This window comes from Strix aluco, chromosome 2, assembly GCF_031877795.1.
Source record: "Strix aluco isolate bStrAlu1 chromosome 2, bStrAlu1.hap1, whole genome shotgun sequence".
NCBI classification, from domain to species: Eukaryota; Metazoa; Chordata; class Aves; order Strigiformes; family Strigidae; genus Strix; species Strix aluco.
The window spans coordinates 27,558,205-27,580,126 of NC_133932.1; positions in this window are offsets into that span (position 1 = coordinate 27,558,205).

Genomic DNA, 21,922 nt, shown 5'->3' on the forward strand with positions numbered 1-21,922 from the left:
ACACTGACAGTATATGAAATCTGCCTGTATTAGCACAAATAAATAGAAAGCATCATCTTCGGTATGCTATGCTTAGATTTAAATATATGTACAGAATTTTAATATATTCTCATTTCTATATGACTTTATGCTATTTCAGTCCAAAATGATTTTAAATGCTATTTAATATGTGATTTCAGAGTAATCAGCTTGTGCTACAACAAAAACAAAAAACCAAAACACAAGCTCTTGCAAAGGGGGAGGAAGAGAGAGAGAGAGAGTGAAAATGATGTGTGGTGCATACAAAAAAGGAATGATATTAACAATTCGATGAATTCCTAGTTGGTAGACCAGACTGAGCCAGACGCATATATTAACGGCTGTCTGCTGCTGATGTGAGCCTGCTCAATGCGGTGGAAATGAAGGATCACCTAGTCTCTGACACCAGCTTATTTGTACATTTTAATTTTAAAAAGGAAAATCACTGTTTTACATAAACATCTTAACCCCTGCATGATTTTCTTTCTTTTTTCCTCCCTCATATTGTTTGCTAATTTACTGTCAACTTAAAGTGCTGTTTAGCTACAGCCCAACAAAACATCAGTCAAAAAGCAGAGGGAAGTATTAGTTTCTCTTTTGTCTGCCATGTACAATTGGGTTATTATTATGATAATTGTCTACTTTAATTTTTAGACTTCATGGGAGATGCAACAATTTTCCAGAGCTTCATTTTTGAAGCATTTTAAGTTTTAACAAGATGCCATTTTATTTTAAAACTAAACCAAAAAAAATTGCTTATAGCTCAAGCTAGGGTGATTTGACCAATTCTTTTCATTAACCTGAAAGTCTTTAGCACCTTAATATAATATTACATATATGGGACAGGATTTCTTTTCAAACCATACAAATACTAGGATCCATTAATACAGTGCTGAAGACTGTTACATGAGTCAGGGGAATTCCAATCCAAGTTAATTACTGTTGGAATTAGAGGAAAGAATATTTTACTCAAAGTTGTATAACAAGAATCTACAATTATCACATTTCAGGGCATTGCTCTATTCATTTGATGAAAAATGCCAATAAGTTTAACAGAAGATGTTATGCATTTCCATGGGTAATGAAAATCGGCACATTCACGATTAGCTAACACAACATTTTCAGTGTGTTAATATGCAGTGCAGCAAAAATTTCTGTAGGCAGTAAATGTAGCCATCATTTTGATTTGCCCATATGATGATTATGCTCAATTCCTGACTGGATACTTAATTTCACACTGAAAAGCAGAAAAGCAGTCATCTCCGCTTAGGAACCGGCTGTAGCCTAAAAAAAAAAAAGAAAGAAAGAATGACTGCTGCCTGAGGTCTATAAGCTAGCTAAGTAGTCAGATAGATACATGTAATAGAAAAACAACTGAGACCCTATAAAATTACCAGCTGAAACTGTATCACTCAATTAAAAGTAGATTTATTTTATGTTTGTGTAAAGTATTTTTGTCCAAACAATGTATCTGAGACATTAATTACCTTGTTACATTTTTTCATTGTTTGATGATTACAATAGGCATCTTCAGAGTTTGCTGGATGCTGTGTCGTTCCATTCCTTGACAACACTAGAGTTACTCTTACCTGGTGAGTTATATTCTGACCAGAATCCAGCTATATTAATTTATGTGCAAAGCTATGTTTTATTTGCAGTGCCTGACTAGCAACAAGTGGATGGACTATGGAAGCCTTAGCAAGTAAGTGAACATAAGATTATTAAGATTATTAAGATCAACAGTGATAAAATTATTTCATCTTTATAAACATCTTTAACCTATTAAGTAGGATTTAAAATTAATCACAGAACCATCCAGTCAATTGTAGACTAAAGTTTATCTCGTAGACTTTCAGGATTGCAATCTTTACTTCTATTCCTGCTTATTTAGTAGTTAAGGATTAGTCGTAATTGTACGATAAACTAGATATGGTAATGATAGTTTGAACAATATGAGAATCCTGTAGGGAGAAAGGCAGATGATATTCTGTACTTTTCTTCTCCTTGTTAGCTGTTACAATGGAGCTGTGATCCTCTACAAAGAACCTATTCGTTTATTTAAATGGCTAAGCAAATCAACAAGGTTGTGCTGAGTAGTTTAGGGCTGGTAATTTTGATTTTGGTTTTGGGTGGTTTTCTTCCACCACCACCACCACCCCCCCACCCCCCCCCAACGTCTTTTCTTGGATGTGTGCGTGTCATGCATGGGAAGGTATGAAGGAAAAACAGCTATTCAGCAGAGACACGTCCCACCCCTTTAATTAAGCTTTTCCTGGACTATGTAAAAACACTGGCAATGTGTAAATCCCATTTGTGGTTTGTTGTTTTGTTTTTTTTTTTTTAACAGATTCCTAAGTATTATATTAAGATACCTCACTGATGAAATACATATGAAAATAGTTGCACAGATAAGTCACTGGATACTGAAAGGGTTGGATGGCATGGGCACACAGCCAACTGGAAGATTTTTTTTTCATTTAATTCCTTTCACCTAGTAGGCTCCTTAAGCATTAGACAGAACCCAGTATGTGGCTAACTTATTGCTCTAGTGTTCATCACACAAAAAGCACAGTCTTAGCATTTGTAAATTTTCTTCAGGGAGGTTTCTAATCTAGACAGCATTTGCGTTTGGGGATTACACCACAGTCTGTTCCCCACCACCTCCCCCTCCAACATGTAGCCCTTTCAACTTCTTCAAAGAAGTGGGGAAAAGTAAGTTCTTTTATTAATAGCAGAAAACAAACCGACTGCTGGACTTCCGTGGCAGAGCTCACATAATGCAGCAGGGTGGGAACTGTAACAAAGAATGCTTGAATGCACTAAACGTATAGTGAAACCCCATTTACATTCACTGGTGGAGCTTAAAGTACAATAAGTGAGAAGTTTAAAGTAGAAATAAGCAGGGCCATGAAAAGACTTTAGTGAAGGTAGATACTTCTTGAAAAGTTTAGCACAGGATTTAATTTCAAACTCAAGTCTTTCCTAGCAGAATGCATTTCTTCATAATACATCCCTTTACTCAAAGCATCTTCATCAGATGAAGGTAAGTCAGATGAAGAGAGTATCTTCAATGCATAAAGAAGTAGATTCTCTTTATCCAATTTATATACTGATCTTCATACAAGTGAGACAGTTAGCAGTGGAAAAGTCTTCATGGTTCACTGTCTGTTCCTCTGCACTCTCTCTCTTCTGCAAATGGCCTTTGATGTGGAAGAAACAACTGTCTAGAAACTGGTTTGATTGTGGGATCCTCTCATGATTTCTAGTTCTCTCTACTTCTAAAATTTATGTGTACAAGTTGATATAGGTATGGAATTGGAAGAGGATTTTTTTCAGCTAAAGGTTATTCTGTGAAATAGAATCATGATATTACTAGTGTGTAGCTGTCACCTCTTACCACCGGTTCTTTTACACCATGGTAATCATCTCATTGCTTCACCCCCTTCCACAGCTCCTCTGTAGGGCCCTACAAGATGCCAGCTTCATTGTCCTAAGAATTTGAAATAGTCTTGCTCCCACTTTTTGCATTTGTCTCCATTGTGGTTCTTCACCCTGAACATGAAGGACATATAAATTGGCCCTACTTGTAACTTCTCACAGAATCTGCATCCCCTCCCTTTGCCAGAATCTGTATCCACTCCCTGTTCAGAAACAAGCAGTTGTCGGAGATTATATAGTAGGTTGGTAGTTGCAGTTTTCCAGATAAAGCTCTTCTTCTTGTTCATTTTCTTTTGAAGAATGGCATGATAGCCCTGATCACTGCACAGTTGGAACAGAGGATCATTTGTGGAACATCAGATTTAATAACTGTGATTTGGAGAGAGGGGGCTATGGAGTAACTTTCTGTTGCTCTCTTCAGCAGAAGTAGTTTCTGCTAGTGACGTGCATAAAATATTTGCTACCAGCATTTACTCAGAATCATATTTCCAGAAGTTTTGACGATTGGTCCTTATACTCAAGGAGCCTAGTTCTGCTTTGGGCATACAGCAGGCAGGCAGGCAGGCAGTTCTGCTCCGTAGACCCTCGCAGCAGTCTCGCAGTGCCTGTCGTGCTGCAGGCAGCCAGTGCAAGCCTAATCCGGGCAGAGCACCGGCCGTGCACAGCACCTCGCCCTCCGTATCCATGCAGGGCCCCAATGGCACGGGCATCAGCTTTTAGCAAGCCTGGCATGCGAAATGGCTGTTGCAGCCATTTTGTGGTGGGATTTACAGCTTTTCACTGCAAGTGGAGGGTTCATCTCTCTGTTGGGAAGATTTCTCACAAGTCTGAGGATACACAGTGCTTATAGCTCCTGCTTGTGTATTTATATACACACACCAGAGTCTTCAGGGAGTTAGATTTACTGTTAGATTTTAAATAAACCTAGGAGACCATGCTTTTCTAGTGTTTATTATGTCAGCATATTATTTTGGGTATTAATTCACAAACATATGCCTCTTTCTGAGATAGAGTATGGTCAAACTATTGATGTTTTAGGAGCTACTGGGGCACCCAGTTCTAAAACAATGGCTGGGTGTTTAAAAGTGAAACAGGTTACCAATGAAATGTTGGAAACGTCTCCTGACTGACTCAGAGGGTTATATTTCTTGTGGGTGTTGCTGGTATCTGAGTATTGAGCTTTGGTAGTTTTTTATGAGTTAATAAATTCCAAAGGCTACAGTTTGGCTTTCTGAAATTTGGTAATCATTCCCTAAATGCTACTGGGAAATCAAAATTACTACATGCAATAACTAACACTTTTTAAAACCTTTCAAATGTTTCCAAACTGCCGCCTACGTGCTCTTTGTTCCTGCATCGATGGCTAAAGATTTAGGGTCACTTCCTGGCACCCAGCATGAATGCAAACAATTCCCTTGAGCTCGGTTTTAGTGAGTCAACCTTCAGTTTCCTTCCCTGACACCTGCCCTGTGTTGTCTAGGCAGACCATGGGCTCTTTCACATGGGGACCACCACTCGCTAACTGGGAGCGCGGTGACTGTGGGACCATGGGACCACAGAGTGCAGTGGGACCTTGAGTTTGGCTAGAGCTCTGAGACCACAGTATAATGCAAATATTAGCAAAGCATTCAGTGGACAGTAGGAGGTCATGATTTACTGTGGTAGTGTGAGGGAACATTTTATACATTTCTTTTACAGCCCTCTTTCTGCTATTTGTTCTTCGGGTGTTCACAGTAACTTACTGCTGTGGCTGGGAAGAGAGAGGAGCACATCTGAACAAACTATGGGATCTCACATCCCAATATTCATCTAGTCTCCATCGAGATTCTTCAACTTTGTTTTGGCATCTGCGTTTACTTTTTTTCCAGATTGATATTTTTAATGGTGCTAATGATCTTCTGGAATAGCTAGTAAGGAAAGAACATGTTAAGGAGTAGCTCCACAGAGAGTCACTGCGGTCAGAATTTTTCTATAAAGCAGTCTTATGTGTGTCTCAATTCTGTATGATTTTACTATGGCCAAAAAATCCTTCAGCTGGCATCCAGCTCAGATTACGAAGTGACAACAGACCATAATATCTGTGGTAGTCTTCTGAGACGACTCGCAGACTCTCCTACCCTGTGGTAAAACCTGTGGCTGAATGCCATCCTATACCCTCTCTGCTTCTAGGTACCATATGCAGTTCACTGAACCAGGAAACATGGTACCACACAAGGCTTGCACCTTACATGCACTAGGCAATAAAGACAGCCAGACATCTCCTCCTTCTTTCCTTTCCTCCTTTTCCCTCCCCCTTACCTCCTCCCTTGCTCTTCTCCCTTGTGTCTCCCACACATAGCAGAAATATCACATGTCCGCTGCCAAGGCAAACTCGATCATCTAGTCTGACTTCCTCCAGAAAACATGCCAAAGCATTCACCAAGCAACTCCCACATCAACACCAACAATTTCTGTTTGGTTAGCGTGTATATTTAGAATTTGGGATGGCAGAGAATCCATAATAACCCCAGGAACAGTGTCCCAGTAGTCTATTACATCACTATTAAAAATATAGGCTTTATTTCTAATTGTAATTTGTCTAGCATCAGCTTCCAGCTACTGAAACTTTTCCTGACAATTTAAATGGTCATTTGCTTTCACCTCTTAGAATTTTCATTGAAAAACTAATGACATTGTCTTCCTTGTCTTACTGTAAGTTAGGTTTCTGGGAAGATCAGATCATATTGTTTGCTTTTGTTTGAACCCTTCCCATTTTGTCAATATCCTTCCTCTGCAAATACTAATACCAGAATAAGCGTTCTGATGTCAGGAACGGTATTTTTAGTTGTGCTGGTAACTCCTCTTTTCTTTTATTTGACTCACTCATATATCTTGTTTATTCTTTCCTTCACTCCACTATACTGAGACCACCACAAGTATAGCTGAAGGAATAGAGAAACAGATTTGAAAAAAGGCTTGTCTGAGCTACTTGAAGGTGCCTAATTCTAGCTAAAATTAATAGAAGTTTAGGACCTAAACTGTTAAGTACTTCTGTTGCCTTTATTCAAGGAAAACTTTATGTCAATGGGAGAAATAGCAGAGTTAGCTCATCAGTGTTTGATTACATATTAGCCAGGTAATTTTAAACCTCCATTAATCTATTTATTGAATAAATTGTGTTTAATTTCAGAACAAAATGACAGCAGCTGTATTATTCTTACTATTTGAAAACTTACTTGGTTTCAGCATTTTCTGTGCTTCTAGTATACTCGAGTTACAGAAATAGATCTTACAGATGGATTAAAACATACCCATGTGTTGAAACCAGGCAATCAGTCTCACATTTTACAGGTATTCATCCAAACAGCTAGGATATAGCTAGTCAAAGGATTATTTTTAATGTGTTTCTCCAAAGTTCTGTAACCTACTCCCTTCACAAGGCTTATTTGTCTGATCTCAGTAAATCTTCAAGCCTATATGTTTTATCATTTTTCTATCAAGGATTTGGGGAGGAGGGGTGTGGGAAGACTGATCTTAGATAAGCAATGCAAGTTGGTTAAGAAAGGAGATGGCTGTCATCTGTAGCCTTTCCAGACACAGCAGTACAGTTCCAGACAGTCACCTGAGTATTATCGCTTTGTCTCAACTATAAATCACAGTCTGGTAATGGCCAAGGCTGACACCTTGACATTTTCAAGAAGAGTAAAAGACCTGATTTGAATGGAAATCAATTTCATTTCACAAATCTTGGGATACTACTCCAAACTTGGTCTTGTTCTTTTTTGTGTCTTATTCAGAATTTCCATGATCTTGATAAAGGATTACTTGTGTTATATGATGACTTTCATTTCCTACATACAGTTTAAAATTACAGAACTATGCGTGTGTAAGCAGTGTGTCACGGGACCTGGGTCCACGTGGGCGTGGGAAAGAAACTCCCTTTTCTGACATCGTGTTGAAGGTGATGGGCACAACTCCTTTGGCTGACAGTGCAACTTTAACTACCTTACTTTTTACCACCTCCACAGACAGTAGCTAGCCTACACTGGAAGGAAGGAAGGAAGGAAGGAAAGGCACAGCTCAGAACATGTGATCTCACAGGCCTGCTCCCCTGGATGTGAATGCCTGTGGGGTGCTCTGAAGGGGTGGCAGTGCTGGTGGCAGTGCACCAGGACTTCCCATTGTGCAACAAGTTTTCATGCTTATAACTGCCTTGCTGCACCCAAAATGGCCCAGAATTTCTAAAACTCTCCACTGCACTTTTTATTATTTGAATATAGAAAAAGGAACCCCATGTGAATGGAATTGGAGTTGCTTTTGCTTTTTTTTTTTTTTTTTTTCTCTTTTGCCTGATCTGTATGAATGCACTGTAAAGGCAAGATATTCCCCATGCAAGGAGGGAGGGGAATGGGCTTAGCAATTGTAGCACCCACGGTACTTTTGCACTAACAAGTGTAAGTAAACACAATCCAAAACTTGCTTTGCTCCAACTGTCTGATATGTAGCACAACAGCTCTTTTGGGGGAAGGCTGGCTGTGGGAGCAGCTCCCTCATGTTGCAGATGAGGTAACATACATAGCCACTGCCCCAGCTGAAGGCTTTGAGGTGGCATCAGACCTTCAGCAACTGAAGGTCCAAAACCAATCCTGAAATATTCTTTTGAATTGTTGCATGAGGAGCTACCACACTCTGCAAAATTTCAGTTTTCTTACTTGGCAAAACAAAATGATCTGGAGGACACTTCGGTTAAAAAGGGGGGGGATGATGGTGTAATGTAATGCGTATATGAGAACCTAAGCCAAATGAGTAAGATGTGCCTAAATTTGCCAACAGATACATTCCTGTGTGAAGCTGAAAAAGGAAAAATGTCCTTAGCATACAGAGGATTAAAAATGATGGCCATTCCATGTTTAAGCCCCTTAAACAGGATAGTGTGAAACATGTAGCAGTGTCTATAGCAACAGGTGTGAAATCAAAGGTAAGGATTTTTCTCTCTTTCTGTCTCACTTGCCTGCTGCACAATACCCCTGAAAAACCCATAAGAACCTCATTAAAACCATGCATGTATAACACAACCCTAGTGCATCAAATGACTGTCAAAGGCCATAGCTATGTGCCGTCTAGACACTGTCCATTGGCTTTATTGCAGCACATCTTAAGAAGCAGCAAAAGACACGGTGCTGGTGTGGAAAGAAATACTAGCAATCTAGCGAATTGCTAGCAACTAGCCCAGAATCTTTTCTCTCTGACAATAGCCACTAGCACATGCCCAGGGAAAAGGATAAGATCGGGACAAGTATAGCGATACTTCTCTATTGTGTTTTCCTGTCTCCTGCAGGCCGTAATGCAGTGACTAATAGGTGGTACCAAGCACCCTTGGCAGAATTTTTTCCTTTCTTCTGTGAATTTGTTTAATTACTTCTGCTTTAATCATATTAAGCCTTTTGGTATCATAACAATGGTATCTTTTCTTGATTTCAAATATCTCCATGTTCTGCAGATCCGTCTGTGACTGAGGAGGACTGAGAAAATATTGGAGCCCTGTATGAGTGGTTTGCATGGACTTCCAAGGCTCAACACCTCTATGCAACCTGCATCATTATGCTCACTTAATTTGTTTTCTCTAAGTGTTTTCTTGACAGGTAGAATTTGTAATGTGCAGTTATATGACAGATTTTACCTGGGGCCAATACATTTTTCTGATATAGCTTATTGGCAAACTTTTCTAGCCACACTCTATTCTGTACAATGGAGAGATTTTAAGGTGGATTAGATTAGAATTGTGACATTTGGCACTGTGATGTTCTCATGATTGTTTTTATCAGTGCAGATCATGCCCTGGAAGACAGAGGCGTCTTGCAGCCTTGTAGTTTCCATAAATGAATGCTTTGGCCTTGTTAAAGTCAAGGGGAGCTTTTGTCATTGGTTTCAGCTGCTAAGATGTCATCCTCAAATTTAAACGTTTTGAAGAGTGGCCACCATGCTTACAAAACACACTTATTTAAACTATTTCTGCTCCCAAAAAGCTCCATACTATGAGCTTAATCCTTTTGTACATAACATATCCCCAAATTACATGGGGGACAGTGTAATGGACACTGGAAAGCATTTCTCACCCATAGCAACCCTTGTCAAAACATCATATATACTCAGTCAGGGATTTCAAGAACAAGATGAAAAGCTTACATTGAAGACTGAATCAAAGTGGAATACTAGCTCCAGAAAAGGAATTCAAATCATCTGCATTAACAGACTGAAGGTTTCTGTTTAGATTTAAGCAAAGAAATATAATATTTAGCTAGTTTGCTCAGGATCTAAAAACCACAACAAAAATAGAAACAAATCAAGTGGCCTCACTGTGTATCATTTAACATGATGCAAAACTATCCTGGCATATTTTTAGTGGAACATGGTTTAAATATTAACTGTTTAGCTTAAACAGAGATTTTAGCTTTTAATATAACAGCCTTATTGGATGATGTAGACCGTGCATGAGCTTTTTAAAGTAACTACAGCATCACAATTTGTAAATTCTATGATTTTACTAAAGACTCTATCTGAAGTAATTCACAGTCTCTATTTTTAAGAAAGTCATTGAGTTCTTATTTCATAATCAAAATTTAACATCTAATAGTGAGTGCTGATTTCAGGAGGATTAGATCAAATAAAGCTACTCTGCTGAATAATGCCAGTTTATTAGGACATACTACAGCATGGTTGATGAGGCCAATCAAAATGTATTCATGTGGTTACTTGGTATTTCTTTCAGACCTGACTGCATAGCAAGAACCTTTGAATTTAATGTTAGGTGTTCAGCACAGTGGTGACCAAACTATGTAAGAAAATCCAGTTCACCCAGTATGACTAGGACAAAGTAGGCAACAACTCCATTGCTATCCCCTATGCCTAGTCATTTAAACTGTGTAAAATAAGGGTGGCAGTGCTTTTCCCCTATTTGATACTGGGATGCATAACTAAACGATACAGTGGCAAAGCAACCTGTCTGCTTTATAGGCAGCTCAGAAAACAAATAAGCTTTTGCTCTAGGTAGCCATTGTGCCCAGTGCATACCTCTAACCTGGTTAAGCTGCAGGGTGGTTAGTGCAGCACTAAGCCGAGGCTCCTAAACCCTCTGGAGAGCCACAGGACACCAGTGTGCTCAGCCCTGTGAGCATCCTTGGAGTGCAGGACTCGACTGTCTCTGCCTCTGTCTGCAGAACACTTCCTCTGGGGCTCACCCATAGTTTTTGTACAGTCATGTGTTAGAACCAGTAAAACTTACTTGTCCTAGTGATAGCAACTGCTAAATTTAGTACCTGGGACTTCAGGGGAGACATAAGTCATTAGAAATGTTTAGAAAATGTAGAGAAGCTGTAGATGTCTTATGCCATTTGCATTAGGGCAACCTACTGGTGCCACTCCAGAAGATTGCAAGTCCATAGGGACTGTGTGACATATATAGATGCCTCAGATACTCCAAGGCATCACAAAGGGCAACAGATACCTACGCGTAGGAAACTGAGTCCCATGTACCTCTCCCATTCCACTGGGCTCTCATGAGCTTCACAAACTAGGTATTTTGTTCAGAAAGATATCTCCCTTAAAATATTCCAGTATGGCTATAACAACCAGTACCATTTTTGGAGTTTATATTTTCAGGGGGAGGTTGGATAAAAGTACAGCACAGTGAAATATGTCAGTGGATACCTGCATGTAGCTCAGGTGTACGTAAGCTGGAGTTTCATACACAGGCACAAGACAGCGTTTGACAAGGGTTACTGCTATAATGGTCAGATCATGGTTTCTCTTTTTATTACTTTGTTCTTTACTTTTTTAATGTTGATGTTAAAAGATAGACTCTTTAATCAATAGCTGTCTCTAATGTTTCTGCCATGACAAAATGGTGCTCTCATTTTTCATTAATTGGTCTTTTCCTACTGTTTTCTACAAATGTCAGAGGACCAACTGAGGCATAGGTTTGGATTTCAGCTGTGTAAACATATACTATGTCAGTACTCCAGTTTGTCCTTTTTATAGCTGCAACAAGCAGTTTAACGTGTACAGTCTAGGGATTTGTTAGTGGTAAATGTGCCACTAACATCACAGGTTAGGATGGTTGCTTCCTTTCCCGCAAAAGCTCAAGTCATAGTAGTGTCCCTATCAGAAGCACAGCGGAGAGAGGCAGCTCCGTTGTGCAGCGGTACTGCAAACCCACACTGGCACTCTCCTTTGCTTCAGGCCCTGTATGAGCCTGTCTTTCCTCAGCAGATCCATGTAACTGAGAGGGAAAGGGCAGTTCACCGTTTTGGGAAATATTGTCTCAGCATGTCTGCTGGCTTGGATAGGAAACAAATACATTTGAGTAGCAAAGTCAAGATGTTTTCCTTATCCCATGTGTGAAGATCAGGGTATTTTTTGTTTTGCTTTTTTAAATGAAAACAGAATTTCTGTTCCCTGTGCTGAACTGAATGTTACCTTTTCCGGATACCTTTTCTCTTCTTTGCACTATTTGTGAGCCTCTGAATTTCCTGTGAGAGCCTTCTTTGTAGTAAAGATTCAGTGATATTGTTAGAAAATTTCTCTCAAAAATGAGTTATCAGTTTACTGAGTTAGATCCTTGAAAGCTGAAAAACAGTGCATTAAAGTCAATTTCCAGCAATTACAGAAGACGTTTTCCTAAAAATCCTTTACACAGTTTGAAGAGACTCGGACTGGTTGAAAAGCACGTTACCAACATTTCAGAAATACAGAGCTCAATGAAAGAAAAGCACAAGGACATTTATATTTTCTGTGATGAAAATGAGGCCAAATTCATGACCAGCATAATCAGGTTCAGGCCCACTGACTTTAGCAGACGTCACTTATGCCAAGTGTCAGCCTGGCGTATTGAAAATAATACCATGGTCCCCCTTTGATCCACGTTACTACTAACAAAACCTGTGCATGTATAGAAGGGTCATGCTCAAATTCTCTATAGACACCAGACACCTCTAGCACCTCACTTGAACTACTCACTGGACTAGGTACTAATCGTAAGTATTTACAAGATCAAGATGCTAGTTTCAAACAATGTGGAGATATGGAGATCTACATAATATGTTGCCTATGGAGTTTTGTAGGTTTTGGGTTCATTTACTGGGAGGCTTTTTACATCTTTTTTTAAAAAAAAAAAAAGCTAGAATACCAATAACATATTGTTGAATGAATTTTCCTTTTTTTCATTACTTATACAGCACTGTGCAATAGCAATTGATACATAACCCACTTCAGAAGGCACTATACCTAAATGAGTATTTCTTATTCAAACAGCATTATTACTAGAATGAGAGCTTTTTCTGAAAAAGGACTGCCAAATTTGGACTTCACTTACCCAGTCAGAAGAAAAAATGCCTGTGCAGGGTAAAAATATGAGGACAATAATATTTTCTAATCACACTCTCAGGTTGGAAATGATTTTGCTATCCTAACTCCCTGGAATACTATTATTTTTTTTTAGAAATTTCTCATAAAATTAGTAATGACAAGAACATTTTGAGTCTGAATAGCATGCCTATGTGAAAGTCTGAAACCATGCAGTTTATAGCATCTGGGGTGAAGACTTGCTGTTCAGCAAGCTGCTCTGGATAGCATGGATAGCTCTGGCCACAAGCTGGAAACACCTATACAGAAGTGCTGACCAAAATAAGTGGTTTATCTGGTTTAATTGTATTTTTCTAACCATGATGTTTCATTTAAAATCTCTGTCTTTATCATGCACAAACATAAACAGATACGTGTTCTTTCATGAAATCACTGGTGATATTTTTGACATCAAATCCACATCTCTCACCAAAATGATCAGAAATTGGTTTTGTGGTCCTTGCAGCAGTAACCAATATGTGCGCACACACACACACACACACATATATATATGCATATGTGACTTTTTGAATATGTATTTCAAAATACGTGTTTGATTTTGTGTTTGGTACATGCTTGTGTCTGATTTTTTGTAAACTTCTTTGCAGCTGTGTCGAGGATCCTGGCAGAGCAGGATGGTGGTGGTCCACAGTCGAGCTGCTGGTGTGTGCATGTTTGCCCGTCCAGCTCAGAGAGACATCCAAGTACAGTGTCCTTTGTTTTGCTGCTGGGGTGTTCAGCTGGGAAAAGCCCCACATCCAGCACTAGTGGTGCTTGGGAGTGCTGTGCTTAGCTCCCAACAGGAGCGTGCTGGGAGGGCAGGATCCCTTGTCTCATGACTCCCAGGAGGATGGGTCCATTGTGGTGCCCTGCGATCTGTTGTGTGTCTCATGTAAGGGACAATGCTCAGGATGGTTTCCTGAGAGCTTTAAACTCATGTCGTGCATAACTTCACGTAGTTCAGACACTGTGGTCTCCAAAGTGAGATCTTTAGTACTTTGCTCTACTAAACTTTTACCTTGTATGTAATGGCTTGTGGATGGAAGAAGAGGGAGGAGGGGAAGGTGATAGGGAAAACCAAGGGTTTGATTGGCATGCAGTGATTTTGGACTAGCAGGAAGCAGGCGCCTCTGCTCTCCAGCCCCCACATACTTCTCAGTCCATGTGTGTTGAGAGGGAAAAGAAGCCGATATTGTTCCCTCTAAAATTAATTCCCAGTTAGCCAGTTACTCCTGGTTTTTAGCTCAGAGCACACTGTAATTGCATTTTTCATTTCAGTAATTATAGAGGATATTAAAGTGGATAGACAGTTGTAGCAATCTGGCTCTTTAGACATATCCACTTGTCCAAGATCAAATGGCTACAGCATATTTAGGGTTACAGTCTCCTTCTTTTCCTTCTTGTTCTCTACTGCAGTGGATTTTTTTTTCAGCGTTACCATGGCAACACTATATCTGGCTGCCAGCTCTGTCGTAAGTTATTGAACTGAGACTGGCTTTTGGTTTAGCAGATAATTAGGTTCTGTCTCACAGGTTCATTTTCCTGTGACTGGGACGTGAATATGACCTACAGCTGGCCTCAATTTCAGTGTCACAGACAAAACTTTAACCCTTCCTAGTCTCGCCACTACTGTACCCACTGCGGTGGTTGGTGGCGATTGCAAACACTTTCCTGGGGGTGTTGGACACAACACACCCTTGTGAGTCCTCGGGGCTCATTGCCTGGGCTGTGCTAATCCCCAGCAAGGAGGGAGACAGTCCAGCTTGCATTCATATGCTGGGCGGGCGGGGGAAAGAGTATTGCTAGCACCAGATGAATATTGATTGTCTGTTATGTAGATTTGTTGGAAAGGTAAGTTCACTGCTTGATTAGTGACCCTTTAAATAATAGAAATGCAAAGGGTGATGGCAGGCATTTTTTTGCTTGACTCAGGTGTATGAAATATTTATGACAGGTCTGTTTTAGCACAGAGGGCTCCATCTTCAGCTGGTACCCATAGTGAGGAAGTGAAGCTATGAGGAACCAGCATGTTGTTTCCATGTGTAACTCCCTGATTTTCCTTTTCTCCTCTGGGAGAAAGGGTGGTCCAGCCTGGAGGTGCTGGACACCTGACACTGGAGCCAGTCAGCCCCCAGCACCCAGGTCCCAGGATGGGTGCAGCAGCAGTGCAGCACCTCACTGGACAGACCCTCGAGTTCTCATAATAAGGCCTGAGAAGGAGGAAGATCCACCATTTTCTTCAGCACAGTTCTCAAACATGCTCTTTTCCAGCATTTGTATGCAGCGTAATGTGGTCTTACAGTCTTAACAATTTCAAGCCAGGGCATAAACTCCTCTTCTGTCTATGGAAAAACCTGCAATAAAAGGTATCGATCGAAGGAAAATTCCATGAGATTTCGCTAGCAGATAATTCCTTAATTTGTCCATGGGATGAGGCAGGTTTTTCCTACCCTGAAAAGAGCAAAGGGAGGTTTCTCTCCCAAATACGGCATATCCCAGAAGGTTTTCCACTGGTGTAGGAGTCATGTATCTGTTTCTTTGGGGCTACGGCTTCTCACTATCTGGCAGCGCACACCATAGTGCTGCTGGGACTCGTCCCATCTGTGTTTCCTATTGACACTCTTATTTCTGGAGAATCTCACAATAAAAAAAAAAAAAAAAAGAGGCTAGCTGCAGAAATTGATGGACTTCCACTGTTATCCATCACAGGGCTCTCTCATCCAGGGTATTCTCTGTGCATGCTATTATGGACGTGTGGGTAGACATGCTGGCAGGGTGGACACTTCCTCAGCTTCCCTTCCCCCTCCCTACCAAATTATTTGTGGCAATGTCTCTTGATTGGAAGGTCAAAGTGTTCAGACAGGGCATCCGTCTTGCCTGTATGGAACGTGTCCTTCTGAGCTAATCTCCCAGCCTGTGTTTGTTGATAAAAAATAGGATGTTTAAAACCTGCCTATTATATAGGACAAAGCAAATGGCATTTCATAGACCAGAGACAGTGACTTCTCACCAAAGATAACATCAAAAGCTGAAGATTTAGCATATATGTATAACTGAAATGATCAAAAAATGCCTTTGAGATATTTCTTGATTAACATATTTCATGTGGATTAGACCTCGTTGCAACGATAGCATAAAAGTTTTGCTGAAGGGTTAAACTTGGAGTGGGCCAGAGGAGAAGGTCCCCCTTGAATTACAGAAGAGAGATGTGAAACTCCATGTGCTGGTTGGCTGATAAATTATCCAACTGCTGGGTGTTAATGACAATTGCCACGTCTGGGACCCTGCAGCTCTGCGCTGGGAGAACGGTTGATACCACATCAGCAGCATGTTACAATATATCGGTGGTATATTACTTAAAAAAAAAAAAAAAGAAAACTTACCACCAAACCATTGTAAGGGAACATTTTCCATTATAAATATAATCACTGAAAATTTATTTCTTTGTGTAAGCAATTTTTATGATTTTTTTTAGGGTTGTTTTCCTTTTTTTTTTTTTTTTTCAGATTTTATAACCAATAAACAGACTCAGTAGTTTCAGTTTTTGTTTAGAGTTCGTTTTGGTGTCTGGCCCTCATATCCTGGCATAGTCCTGTAATGTTTCATCTGTGATCACAGTTTAAAGCCAAATGAAACACTGTTTTCATTGGAACCATCAGAGAAATCAAGCAAATATTGCCAGTGGGATTAAGTTTTATAAAATATAGATAAGAAATCTGAATGTTTGGCCTAGAGCAACCTGACATTGTCCCAACAATATTTGCAAATGAGGGCATGCAAACCAGCTCACAAAGTGGGGGGAAAAAAAAAAAAAAAGGGAAAAAAAAGGAAAAAAACCCAGGAAGATTGCACTGTTGCCATTTCATGATTTCCAGCTCGAGCAGCTGGAGTTCTTAAACCAAGAACCCTTATTGTAGGTAATTAAGCCCACTACCCGCCACACTATATACTGTTTACCACAACTGGCAGCAAATTAGTCTCTTCCAGGGGATGCAAAGCTGTCAAGTCCTTCTGAGTCCCCAAAGTCCTTCCATAGCTAATACTCTCTAATGTGAAAGACAAAGACTTGCAGGATCTCACCTACTCTCAGGTGCTGAGACCAACACACTTGCTTCTGTTTATTCCCAGAACAATTGCTAAAAATCAAACAACAGAAGAAGTTCAAGCTAGAAGGAGTAAATTACAGCATTTCTTGAATTTGGACAAACAGTAAATGCCTTCTAAATTTATCTTGAATGTGAGACTTTCTTTGCTGTTTGAAACTTCTCCCCCCACACTTTACAGCACGTCTACAAAAGAAAAAATAAATGGAAACAACAAAAAAAAAATCCCACCCCACCCCAAATTCTATTTTGTGACATTCCTGCAAATGTTTGTTTTTACTGATAAAAGATTTCAGTACAATGTGGCTGGAAATGGTGGGAGTCTTTGCACCTTCTAAATTTATACATCCTAATTAAATGTTCTTTACTACTCTCTGACAGAACCTGCCTCTACATATTGCCTCTGTGGTGGATGTTGGCTGCTAAACTTAGTTACATGGAATCATGTCTGAGTTATGTACCTTGAGTGGGCTGTGAGAATACTTCCTCAAGTATGCCTCATCCTTTTGATTTCTTATCACTTTTTATACTTATGAGGTACTTTGAATAGTGCTTCAAGGGAGCAAAAATAAGTCCCTTAATTTAAATATTTCATTGTGGCAGCAAAGTCAAAAATGCTTCAGATACTCGGGTCGGTTCCTCAGATCCATAACAGATTAGCAGTAGTACAAAATATGCTGGTTTAAAATCAGAAACAACTTTTTTTTCCCCCCGTTGGTTCTTTAAATTTTAAACTAGCTTTTTTTTTTTTTTTTTTCTTAGATTATCAGACAAATGGGAAAAAATAGTATCATAGAATTAAATAAAAGTCTCCTGAAACTAATGGTCAAGCATGATGTAATTCATAAATTGACATGAATAAAGAAGAAAATATTGTTACAGTATCTAGCAGGGTTAAATTACAACATATACCAAGAATGAAAGTAAGAGTGTGATATTTAAAGATGAAACTTTAGATTCATAATATAATTAAAAAAACTAGCTATGGTTCAAATTTTTTCAAAAGAAAAATGTTTCTTTTTTCCAAAATCAAAGCGTTGTTTCCATTCAATAGTTGATAATATGCCATAGTAGAATCCATGAGATGATGCATCAGCAAACCAAACTGCAGCTGTTATTCATGTAATGAAGGACTTTTTTTTAAAGTTTCATTTTTTCAGGTTTTCTGAAACCTCTTTATTATTAAATACAAAAACTGCATAAACAAGGCATAATTTTTTTCAGCTCAGCAGAATGGAAATGATTATTCATTGTAAAAGAAACAAAACGTTGATAAAAGCTTCAACAAAACTAATAATAAAATTTGAAGTATTTGCTCCCAGCCTAAACAGATCTTTGACCCAGAGACCACTACTGACTCTTGCCTATACAGTGGTGGAGCACGTATGTTTACTTCTTTGGCACTCTTAAGCCCAGGAAGACTGTGGCTACTCTCAGGGATAGACCTGGGCAGAGGCATCACTCAGAAGAAGGAGGAATGGGTGCTTCCAAATGGCAGTATCTTGCACACCAGCATCAACACTCCAGAGGCTGTAAGGTAGAGCGACGCTCACCTTGGTGGTCACCTTTCTAGTCAGCACAAACATCTTTGTATCTCCTGAATGCTTGTTTTGGCTCTGGACAAATGTCACCATGGAAGTCTTCTGGGGTAGAGAAGCTTGAACAATGAGTTTTGTCAGCTTCTGTAGCAGAGTAGCAGACAGTCACGCTCAGCCAGGGTGTCACTTCACCTGAGCAAGGAGGTTCTTTTTAATCTTTAAAATGTGCACTTTATTTTTAAAAGCATGATGGGAGAACTCATTTATTAAAGAGTGAATTATAGGCTGTATGGCTGTCACCTTAATCACTCATATCTAATCATTCTTACTAGCTCCATGGGTGTGACCTTTTCTTAAATAATTTCCATACAGTAATAGCAATAAGATACTTTAGGCAGTGCATTTCTGGGAATCATTGCACTTCTCAGGTGACTGAAGTCACTCATTCTTCGTCCTCATGCTTCACAACACATCTGAGGCATGAAATTATTCCCTTCCAATGTGATGCCTTCTCCTACTCTTACTGCTTAAATGATTTTTAAGGATTAGTGTGTTAAAAGCATTGTGAGAAATTCAGGGGGAAAAAAAAAAAAAAGAGAGAGAAGATAATATTTTGCATTAAAGTTATCAACCTGATCCACATTTCAGTGATTTTGTTCCAATCATGAGAGTCTGGATCTAATATACATCCATGGTATGTGTTAGCAAAAATATGGAAGGCACAGTATCTTTCTTGACAGTGTGCTGTAAACAAAAATTGTGTCATATATAGCAGAAACTACCAGAATTGATGAGGTTTTGTATTTACAAGAGTAAGGAGAAATGTATTTCTCTGTCCGTTGATGGGTATTGCCAGCTGTCTCTTATATGCAGGTACCATTCTTTGTTCCCAGGATTTTATGCATTCAGCTGTGATTTCTCTAAATCCTTTCACCATATCTTGGTTGATTTGCAGACAGAATACAAATTCTCTTGAGACAAATGTATCATTACCATTTTAAATTGTAATCTTTTTCAGAAGATGTTGTTGGTTTTTTGCCATTAACATTTGAGAACAAAAGGCTGGAGTTTTAACATTTGTTGCAATACTGACAAGCTACAATAGCCACCCTTGGGTTTTTTTCCCATATAAGCATCTAGTTGCAATATGAGGAAACAGCATTTGTTTCATGTTCTCTGCGAAACAATGCGTACACAATCACAGAAACATAGCTTCTGTGCATTTGTTTTACTGTGAGCAAGGACTGTAAAAGGCCAGCATGTATTTTAGCTAGAGGATTAGAGAAGTAACCCTTCTTTTGGGGTCCAAAATCTCTCTAAAGCCGATGTTTGGAAAATAGTGTATTTTGCTAGGTCATCACTTAGTAAAGTCCTTATTTACAAAGCTCTAGTGAACACTACTCTCAAGCTCAAAGTTATATATGTACCTGAATGCTCCGATGAATCAAAATTTTAGCTGCTTCCATTTCTGTCTCAGTGACAAACTTCATATATTGCAAGAAACTGCTGGAGCTATTAATAAAAATAAAAGTTCTCTTTGATAGCCAATGCTGCATCACCAATGCAACTGTTTCTCAGTTTGAAATCATGTATATATGTAATCAAATATTTATCAGTAACACCTTATAGCATCAAACACAGCAAAAATGATTTTATGCTCTCATACAATCCACCATTCATATTCACATAGCAAATATGTGATAGGTAATATACAATATATGATGTATATAGGGTCTATTTAAAAAGGTAATTTTTCCTAAAAATATGTTATTCCCCTTTATTTACTCTCTTCTCTCTCTTGCTGTGCCCAGTCTCAAAGCACTTTCATATACCAGGTGAAATGGTAAAAATGAGGTGAGAAAACATGATTTTTTCTCTTTTACTAAGTCATTGCCTTCATTAAAATTAAGATTTGTCTCCCCTCCTTATTTGATGAGATGCGTTAAGTCTTTATAACTTCTGTTTTACCTATCTTGTATATGTAAGACATGATCACTGCTCTGCTTGTGGCATTTTTCCTCACAATAGAGATGAAAAATATAATCCTCAACACCAGCAAACTGGTCTCTTTCTTTTCACAGGTGAGAGAGAGCATCCCAGAAAAGGCAAGCTAACACAGGTTATATGTGCAGTAAACTTTATACACATGCTGTTTCTTATGCAGATGGCATGATAATGTCTTGTGGAATAATCTTTAATTAAGGACAGGAGAATTGTCAAAGTTCTTTTAAGTTTGGTCTCCAAGTTACTGCATTGGATTCCTTTCTGGGAGTCTCACTGAAAACTTTGTGATGCTTTGTTTGAGATAACTGCTGGTGTCAGTTCTGTCCCCAGTGGACAAATACATTGCCTTTTACCAATACTGAGGGACTGGGAGATAAATAGCATATAGGGAATAGGTTCTCGAGAAGCAGAAAAAAGTTGTAGGATTGGGCCAGGAAGGGCCAGTGTGGTGTTTGCAACATCATTTTCCCCTTTTCTGATTAATTTTTGAACTAACAGGTAAGTCATCTGTAGGCATATGAGGTGGCCTGTTTGTGAATAGCAAACTCACTGAATTTCAAGCAAATTGTACTGTTGTGTCTCTTTGGAAATTTTAATCTTTTTTAACTCAGTGGGTTTGAAAAGTAATCCATCCTGTTTATGGTTCAGAAAGGGAATAGAGTTGTTACCAGAAAATATTCTTCATCTGATGTGCTCAGCCTGAATATCAGGAATAGATAGTAATGAAAAACTTCACAAGCTCTCTGCTGACCTTAATGGTTTGGATAGCTTGGAAAGGACTTTCATCTTCTATGTCCAAGCTGAATGGTAAGTCTAAACACTATAAATATGAATTCTTTGCCTCTTACTGCTCTGAATGACCGTAGTATTTAATATGTTGTGGTTTGCAGTTATGAAATGAATGCAATCACATATAGCTAAGTGGTTAGTTTCTGTGCTCACCTGGGAGAGTTTTGGGAGAGATATACATGTGTTTCACATCTGCTGGTTTATGGAATTTTGATGCAGTGGTCTTTGGCTTGTTCTTTGCCCATTCATATTGTACCTATTTAAACTCCAGATGTGAACAAGAAAAATTAATTTCTTCCTATCCCATCTTTTAATACTGTCAGATGAATATGAATCTCAGCTTTCTGAAATATATTACACAGAATTTTTATTTTGTTTAGTGATCATTAATACCTCTATAGCTGTGAACGTATGCATATTTTTATTTTAGGCTTTTTGCAGTATATTACATCTCCTGGGATGTGAATTTTCTGCATGTCATTTTATAATCAATAACGGTTGTTATTTACATTTTCTTTCTGGCCATTTTTGTGTAATATGCTATCCTTTTTATTATTCCTAGCTAGAAAATACCAGCATAATTTTATTTGGAACAACTGACATTTTGATATAAAAAAGTACTTAGTTAAGTATTTTTAAATTATTCTTGGTTTG